Source organism: Mastigoproctus giganteus, chromosome 9 (assembly GCF_048544385.1).
Source record: "Mastigoproctus giganteus isolate SK-2022 chromosome 9, ASM4854438v1, whole genome shotgun sequence".
In the NCBI taxonomy this organism is placed as follows: Eukaryota; Metazoa; Arthropoda; class Arachnida; order Uropygi; family Thelyphonidae; genus Mastigoproctus; species Mastigoproctus giganteus.
In genome coordinates, this window is record NC_143583.1 from 54,163,444 (window position 1) to 54,173,493 (window position 10,050).

At 33.8% G+C, this 10,050-nt stretch overlaps 2 non-coding genes across 2 annotated transcripts; both read left to right on the forward strand.

The window, feature by feature from the left end:
* Window positions 1-2,084: 2,084 nt before the first annotated feature.
* On the forward strand, window positions 2,085-2,157 carry TRNAK-UUU (transfer RNA lysine (anticodon UUU)). Its single transcript has one exon. It is a non-coding gene; the product is annotated as a tRNA-Lys (tRNA).
* Window positions 2,158-9,680: 7,523 nt separating this feature from the next.
* On the forward strand, window positions 9,681-9,753 carry TRNAK-UUU (transfer RNA lysine (anticodon UUU)). The gene has a single exon. It is a non-coding gene; the product is annotated as a tRNA-Lys (tRNA).
* Window positions 9,754-10,050: the final 297 nt, after the last annotated feature.

Consider the following 10,050-nt stretch of genomic DNA (forward strand, 5'->3'; position numbering starts at 1 on the left):
TCCGGGCGAATCGTTCATTTATTTTTGCCATACTTTTTTTTGGCCCAAAACAAATAATTAGGAAAGGAGGCAAAAGCACAGTCACCATAACCAATTCTAAAGAACGAATATTTGAAACCATATCCTCTCCGTACCCATTAAATATTAAGCGAGTTGAACACGAATAATAGAGTGAATTTAATGGATTATGGTTGTAAGAAAAATCAATCAAATTTTTCTAAATTGTATAGCATTGTGGGAATTATGTAATACATAAATCCAACCAATACATAAATCCAATACATAAATTATGTAATACATAAATCCAACCACGGATCACAGAGGACCTGAGTGAACGAACCCCGGCCCTCCAGAACATTTTATTTTATATTATATAATTATACGGATACTTGCTTATGCTTATAAAAGTACCGATGTGAAGTGAACGAGTCTCCAACCCCATCGCCCTCCAAAAAAAATCGAGGTGCTCAGCTGCCATAATACATTGAAACAAAAATAAAAATGCCTGAACAGGGACTTGACCCCACGTTAAAAGCCTAATGTTCTACCAACTGAGTTATCTAGGCACTCCTTATAAACTGAAAAGGGGGAGGGGAGTGCTTTTCTGAATAATTTTAAGGTTGGAATACAATTCATTTTAATGAATGAACCTATTTAACGTACAGTGTTCAACGATTGTGGAATTTATCCACATAATTTTAACCTCATCTTATAATTTTCAATAGATTGCCAAATAAAATTATAAAATACAGTGTGCACATTAAATCAACGAACGCCAACATAATTAAGTTATAGAAACCATAGGACCACTTTGCTTTATTGAATTACGAATTCATCAGTAAGGCGAAGTGGTCCACCATACTTGAAAAAAAGTGGAGGAGGGAACAAGATTATGTAAAAATAAAATAAATTTTCTGTTTATACTCGGAGAGGACCACATAGGGTCAGAGAAGTTCGTAGGATAGAGCTAATACAAAACCTTCTATAGTACACTGCTCAACAAAATTAACAGAACACGAAGAAAATGTGGTGTAATTCGCGCAACTTGCGATGAAGAGGGACAAAATTTAATGTGGTGTTGTTCCATGGAATAAAGATGAAATGAAAAGATAGAAACTTCGGACAGGTATAAGGATCATTTATAGGGGTTGTTCAACAATTACGAAAAAGGTTACATTACAGAAGTCGATACAAGATGATCAAAAAAGTAATACGTTCGCCCGAACAGGGAGTTGAACCCTGGACCCTTAGGTTAAAAGCCTAATGCTCTACGACTGAGCTATCCGGGTTCTTGCTTTCATATTGGTTTTAATATTAGTCATATTTTTGTCATCTCCTGTCCAAATAAGACCCTGTTTTGAGAACTCTCTTATCTGCATCCAGGTGAATATCTCTATAGCAAATATGCATTCGAGATCTATGCATTTTCAGCCTAATTACCCAGAATTGTAAAGCGGGCTAAATGACGTGAAATTGTATATCCTCCTAATATCTTTCTCCTTTACAGTACAGGCGAGGGATATCTGTTCAGCATGACAGAGGTATTTCTATATATCGATTAGCTCTTCTGATATTAAGCAATATGCCCGATACGTCTTATTCTTTCATAATACCTCGTTTGATAGATAAATACTTTTACCGATTTTATTGAAGTGAATAATTATAAAATCCGACAGAGTGGAGTGGCAGAGTAACAGAAGACAGAATTTAAGGAGAAACATTGTCTCTTCTCTGCTTTTATATTAATCGAAAAGTTTGATTATCCTACTTATTTAGATGTGTTTTTCCTCTTCTTGTATTGGTAGTTTCTTAATACTTTGGGAAGCTATATATGGTGGGTAATAAGAATTATTACTTTTGGTTGAACGAATTTGGAGCCGCACAAATTCTGCCATCAATAGCACTCTCCAGATTATGTGATAATTTAGAACCCACCAAAGCACAATTGAACTGCATTTTGGATATTATTTTATGAAAGGAGAGGACCTTTTCTGAATCTGCATCTTTAAACTTTATTAAAAGTACTGTATATATATTTTTAAAATGGTCTTATTACTACTTCAATAAAGGAATTTGGATATCGTGCCCGGATAGCTCAGTCGGTAGAGCATTAGGCTTTTAACCTAGGGGTCCAGGGTTCAAGTCCCTGTTCGGGCGTTTTTATTTGTTATTTTTCATAATTTTAATTATTACTGAATTCCCATAATGCTTCACCTTGAGAAACGCAATGAGGTAAAATCTCTGCACGCATTACCCGTTAATCTTAAATCAATATTGGGCTATCTTTGTTTTACACTGAGCAAAGAACAAATTTTTAATAGCTACAATGTATGCAAAGGTTTTTACGGATTCGATATTTCTTTTTAACCTTGTGAGTGATACTGCTTCCCTTTATACTTCAAGAATAGAGGTGTGTCTCTATAAAAGCTGAAATACCTCTGATTTGTCATATCAGAAGTACATGACGTGACGAATAAAAAGTACTTCAGGCAAAAGAATCATAAAGAAGATTCTTTAATGGCGTGTTTAAAAGCACTCTACTTTTACTTTTCACTGCACATTCCAAACAGCAAGAATATCACGTGATCATTCCACATTTCCCGCATCCTTCACTAATCATACCTTATGGCCCAATCCCTGAAATTTTAGTTATTCGAAACACCGGGTCTGTAGAAGTTTTCCGACTTCCATTGGAAGGTATATCCATCGCGAGATTGTCAGCCAACCAGCTGAAATTGTTAATATTTTGCACTTTCAGTATTTTTATCCTTTCATATATACCTATTAGCTATTTTTTTTTGAACATATATATTTTTATTAACTTAAATAGCATTTCAGTATACAGATGACAACGCAAAGAGCATTCCTTCCTAGTTCCTGAGGAATTTTCGACCGGCAAAACAGAAAATAAATCATAACGCGCTCAATTTACAGACAGCATACATGGAGCAATATGGCCTTAGTAACTGATGCTCCTAAAATCCTGTTACAACAACAATTTCACTTCTTGAGTATTACTTAGATTAATACGACTCCATATATCTAAATAAAACCAGTTGCATGTCGATGTTAAATGCTGGGTAGTAAATATGTTTCTGAATGTAAAGATAAGAATAATCTCTTTAGTTGCTGAACCTTGTATATTAAATTTACTTATTAAGAATACAGTATATGAGTATTATTCAAGAAAAGAAATACAATGCGTGATCAGATAGCTCAGTCGATAGAGCATTAGGCTTTAGGTGGTAAACCAGAAAAAGAATGAATATTAGTCAATTTCTGCAACTATGACAGAATACATAGTTGCAGAAATTATTGACATTTGAAGTGCTAGTGATAGCGAATCCAATCATTTTAATTAAATTCTGTAATTAAAATATAATTGAAGAAAATGTAAAGTGACTTGGATTAAGGTACAATTGGAGTTGAATTGAATTAAAGTAGAATTGAAGATCACAGAATAGTTTAGGGCTTTAGCCCTAAACTATTCGGTAATCTTCAATTATTCTTATTCTCAGCGGATACCATCACCCACCGTTTCGGAGCTTATTGGTTCCTCACCAGTGGGTGGACAGGCACCCTGGTGTTGTTATAAGGACAACCCAATTGCGAAGTATAACTCCACAATCAATCTGAGAGATGCCCGATGGTGAGAAATAATTTAGATTACAGAATAGTTTAGGGCTATTGAATAGATGAGGAGCCAATAAGCTCCGAAATGGTGGTGGTATCCGCGGATTATAAGTAATAATAGTCTTCTCCTGTGGTGGAAGCGTTACTTATTCGAGGTTATGCATTAATATCACGGCAACGCGTTGTGTAGGTATTCAGAATATGAGATATGCTTAATGATGCCAACTTATAAATACTTAAGTAGTTGGCTACGTACAGAAATGATGCAATTGACTAACTTGTACGCTACTAGAATTGAAGTAATTGCATATATTGTGGCAACTTCTCCTAAGATATATTCAATTTTCATTTTTGAATTTCAAAATTGATATTCAATTTTTATATTCAATATTCAGTTTGTTTTGCCATTTATGCAGACTTCATCAGATTCGATGATCTAAAAGAGCGCTGTAAGTTATGCATTGCGTGCGTCCATATAAAGTTTCAAATTATTGATAATCTATAAATACTGTGTATATTCATATATATCTACAACATCAATTTGACAATTAAAAATATCACTGTATCTCGAATCCACCAATTTTAATTTAAATTGTAGTTTATTTATCTTTTTTTTATCTCTCTTCCCTGATTTTTGAAATATGTTAATAACGTTCTTTTAATATGGATTAAGAAATATCCATGATATTCACAGTTATTTTTAGCGGTGGGTTTCGTGTGTATACAGTTTACATGTATAAACACGAAAAAAAAAAAGAAATCTTCAGTTCCAAAGTACATAAAATGTTAGTGAATTGCTCAGACACCTCTTCTTGGCTAAAGTGATTAAGATGTGAGAGAAAATGTTCAAATGAAGAATAATTCACTTCGCAATTGAAATTGTCTTCCTCACTCTGATCCATGACAAAGTGGTTGGTGACTCTTCTATTGACGTAGTTCTCTTTTGAAATCTTTCACTAAACTTTGATTTTTCGGAATCTATCTTTAAGAATTTGTTTCTAATCCATTTTCCGCGTATTGTTCTTTAGTTTTACTGTATATTTTTAATAATAAAGTTTTATTTTAAATTTTCACCTTTCGTCGGTAATGTCCTGATTTGTTTCACTCGTTGCGTTGTATTTTATAATTTTATTTCATATTTCAAATGATCTTTAAATGGAACATCCTGATGGCTCAAGAGGGTTCTAACAGTTCTTTGTTCAGGTGACGTTATATTTCGGTGTATTACAGCAGTTACACACTTCGAAATTCTTTCTGGGGACGTAAGTTTCTCATCGGTAGCTATTTTCAAATATCAAGAAGTGACAGTATAATTATAAAATGAAAAATAAAATGTTCTCTATAGAGGGTCAGTCGTTCAGTCCCCTACGTAGGTGCATCTATATATTACAAACTTCTCAAGATGCGATGCAATGTCCAAATTGACATCCATAAAATATTTCTGCAACATGACAACATCAAATTCATATCGGCATGCTCATTTAACGTTTTTATTGTAACGACTGCTCTTTTTATTTCTGCCTTTCTTATTAGACGCTAATTAATAATTAGCACTACAATTAATTTTATTAATGTAAAATTAAAATAAATGATTTCACAGATTGTTTAACTTCAATTTTCAAACATACATAGCACTGAGGGAATTATTATATCGTACTATTATATTATATCAGGAGGGTGGAAGCAGCTCAAAACAGACCTAATGAATTGTAGATATATGATGTTGAATTATTTAATAACACGGAGACGAAAAAAAGTAAAACAGTCGCCCGAACAGGGATTTGAACCCTGGACCCTTAGGTTAAAAGCCTAATGCTCTACGACTGAGCTATCCGGGCACTTACTCGTTTTGGAAAATAATATTTCGAGATGGACACCTTTCATTCTTACATCAACTAAAAAGGAAATTTTTTTTAGAATTTCAAGTCGATACATTTTATTTGTGAGTGGTTATTAAAAAGTCTTTTATTTGCTAAAAAATCTAAACTCAAAATGATGTCATAAAAAGGTGTGTATTTTTTCATTGTCCTCTTTACAATCGAGAATTTATTTTAAGATAAAGAAAATTTTGTTAAAAATATAGCCAGTACTGATGTGTGAAAAACAAAACAAAAAAAATAATAATAATGCATTATTTGTTAATAATTTATTATTATTATTATTATTATTATTATTAACCATATGGTGCAAGGAAGCCTGAGGTTTATGCTGCACAATAGAATAAATGTATTTAATATTTCTTAATAATTTTACATAAAATAATACCTAAAGTACGGTTTTATTTTGCAGGGTGTGCTGTATTTAGAAACATTTATCATACAGATTGAATAAATAATTATCTACAACTTATACTCTAATGATAACCTTTGCCAGGGACAAAGGGTTGATTGTTCCATTGTATAGGGAAATGGTGGGGCTGCGTCTCGAGTACAGTATATACGCTTGCATACAACCCTTTACGAAGGATGTGGATCTGTTGGAAGTGATGGGAGAGTATTAGCAGGATTATTTGCGCACACAAAGGAGATTTTCTTGCCAAAATGTACTGGATTTCTGTGGATTGCAATTTCTGGAAACTAAGCATCTATGCGATGACATAATTGAAGTGCATAAGCTTTTAACAGGTTAAGTAATGATGGAATCTTTATCCATTCTCAGATGAAGCCGACAAGGGACATGAGTTTAAATAGAAAAAGGATGATTTGCAGAGATGATGTACGAAAATTATTATTCAGCCAAACGGTTATCAATTGTTTGGGAGAGAAAAACAACTTCCACCTAATGTCGTTCGGATAGTTTGAATGAGTGTTTTTTTTTTTTTTTTTGTTATGAAAACCCACAAGCACGAACAGTATTAGAACCTATAGTACGTAGTACTGTGCTTGGGTTGAGAAAACAGAAGATACTTGTTGACATTTGATTCTGAATTGCTGTAAATTATAATTTTCAGGAAATTCATGTGAAGGAAGCTCATTCCAGAAATCAGAGTTTGAGGGGATAAATGAGGAAGAAGAATAGTTGGCTCTGTGGTTTTTCAGATGGACCGTAAATGGATGCTGACTGGTTGGGGCTTCTGTTCGGAAGAGAGAAAAGGGGAATTTCAGATGCAGATTCAGAACATTGTCCATGGACGTATCGACAGAAAAGATATGCATCAGAGAGGGAACATCTCTTGGAGAATTCACTTTCTACAGACATAGAAGAACAGTTTGGGCATAATTATTGAATGCAATGGGAAAATGAAGTGCTTGTGTTTGTGTGTGTGTGTGTGTGTGTGTGTGTGATGCTGTTTTGCTTTGCTTAGTTGTTTTTGTTGGGTTTTAGATGCATCGTTCAACCGTATATAATCTCTAAATTGTGTGTGTGGACGAAAAACCGGAGTTTCGGGTAAAAACTATAGTTTTTAACCATGTTTTTTATGTTTTTTAACCATAGTTTTTACCATGCTCACCAAGAGTGCTTGCTTGCTTAGATCACATTTTCAGTACTAATGCTAACAATAAACGTTATTTTAAAATATTATAGCCTATTGATGGAACGATTTGGTAATCTCATTATGATAGCACCCTAAACTTTGTTTCTACCAAAGCAGTAATTCTCATTACCCATAATACAATATAATTTTACCGGATATGATTATGCTCTGTAAGTTTCGAATGCAAGCTAAAAAGTCACATTTCTTATATTTATTGTTATACAGATATCCACCTGGCAGTAGATAAAGGCGTTCTCAAAAAAATAAATATCACTTTTTACCACCACCTGTTCAGTGTCCACTTTGAATAGAGGATAGTAAAAAATAGGGTTACTCCTACTATTATAAGCAATGCCAACGTGAGTGCTTGGTTAACTCAGCCGTAGAGAATTAAGCATTTAACCTTAGAGTCCAGGGTTCAAGTCCCTGTCCGGGCGAATCGTTCATTTATTTTTGCCATACTTTTTTTTTTGGCCCAAAACAAAGAAAATTGTTTTTCTGTTTCTTCTAGAATATACTGTATTAGGAAAGGAGGCAAAAGCACAGTCACCATAACCAATTCTAATTAACGAATATTTGAAACCATATCCCCTCCTTACCCATTAAATATTAAGCGAGTTGAACAAGAATAATAGAGTGAATTTAATGGATTATGGTTGTAAGAAAAATCAAACAAATTTTTCTAAATTGTATAGCATTGTGGGAATTATGTAATACATAAATCCCACCACGGATCACAGAGGACCTGAGTGAACGAACTCCGGCCCTCCAGAACATTTTATTTTATATTATATAATTATACGGCTACCTGCTTATGCTTATAAAAGTACGGATGTGAAGTGAATGAGTCTCCAACCCCATCGCCCTCCAAAACAAATCGAGGTGCTCAGCTGCCATAATACATTGAAAAAAATAATAAAAATGCCTGAACAGGGACTTGAACCCCACGTTAAAAGCCTAATGTTCTACCACCTGAGTTATCTAGGCACTCCTTATAAACTGAAAAGGGCGAGGGGACTGCTTTTCTGAATAATTTTAAGGTTGGAATACAATTTATTTTAATGAATGAACCTATTTAACGTACAGTGTTCAACGATTGCGGAATTTATCCACATAATTTTAACCTCCTGTTATAATTTTCAATAGATTGCCAAATAAAATTATAAAATACAGTGTGCACATTAAATCAACGAACGCCAACATATTTAAGTTATGGAAATCATAGGACCACTTTGCTTTACTGAATTAGGAATTCATCAATAAAGCGAAGTGGTCCACCATACTTGGAAAAAAGGGGAGGAGGGAACAAGATTATGTAAAAATAAAATAAATTTTCTGTTTATACTCGGAGAGGACCACATAGGGTCAGAGAAGTTCGTAGGATAGAGCTAATACAAAACCTTCTATAGTAAACTGCTCAACAAATTAACAGAACACGAAGAAAATGTGGTGTAATTCGCGCAACTTGCGATGAAGAGGGACAAAATTTAATGTGGTGCTGTTCCATAGAAAAAAGATGAAATGAAAAGATAGAGAGAAACTTCGGACAGGCATAAGGGGCATTTATAGGGATTGTACAACAATTACCAAAAAGGTTACATTACAGAAGTCGATACAAGATGATCAAAAAAGTAATACGTTCACCCGAACAGGGACTTGAACCCTGGACCCTTAGGTTAAAATCCTAATGCTCTACGACTGAGCTATCCGGGTTCTTGCTTTCATATTGGTTTTAATATTAATCATATTTTTGTCATCTCCTGTCCAAATAAGACACTGTTTTGAGAACTCTCTTATCTGCATTCAGGTGAATATCTCTATAGCAAATATGCATTCGAGATCTATGCATTTTCAGCCTAATCCCCCAAAATTGTAAAGTGGGCTAAATGAGGTGAAAGTGTATGTCCTCGCAATAGCTTTCTCCTTTAGAGTACAGGCGAGGGATATCTGGTCAGCATGACAGAGGTATTTATATATCGGTTAGCTCTTCTGAAATTAAGCAATAAGCCCGATACTTCTTATTCTTTCATAATATTTCGTTTTATAGATAAATACTTTTACCGATTGTATTGAAGTGAATAGTTATAAAATTCGACAGAGTGGAGTGGCAGAGTAACAGAAGACAGAATTTAAGGAGAAACGTTGTCTCTTCTGTGCTTTTATATTAATGCTTATCATATTTAATTTGATGTGTTTTTCCTCTTCCTGTAATGGTCACCTTCCTCGAGCTTGTAGTAACTTCGACTATATTATCTGCATTCATATAAAGTAGTTTCTTAATACTTTGAGAAGCTATATCTGGTTGGTAATAAGAATTATTACTTTTGGTTGAATGAATTTGGAGCCGCAAAAATTCTGCCATCAATCGATTATGTGTCGTTAGATTATGTGATAATTTTTTGGACCCGAAATATAGAACCCACTAAAGCACAATTGAACTGCATTTTGAATATTATTTTATGAAAGGAGAGGACTTTTTCTGAATCTGCATCTTTAAACTTTATTAAAAGTACTGTATATATATTTCTAAAATTATCTTATTACTACTTTAATAAAGGGATTTTGATATCGTGCCCGGATAGCTCAGTCGGTAGAGCATTAGGCTTTTAACCTAAGGGTCCAGGGTTCAAGTCCCTGTTCGGGCGTTTATGTTTGTTATTTTTCATAATTTTAATTATTACTGAATCCCCATAATGCCTCAACTTGAGAACCGTAATGAGGTAAAATCTCTACACGCATTAACCGCTGATCTTAATTAAATATTGAGCGATCTTTGTTCTACACTGCACAAAGAACAAATTTTTAATATCTACAATGTATGCAAACCTTTTTACAGATTCGATTTTACTTTTTAGCATTATGTGTGATATCTTCTTTCCTTTATAATTCAAGAATAGAGGTGTGTCTTTATAAAAGCTGAAATACCACTGATTTGTCATATC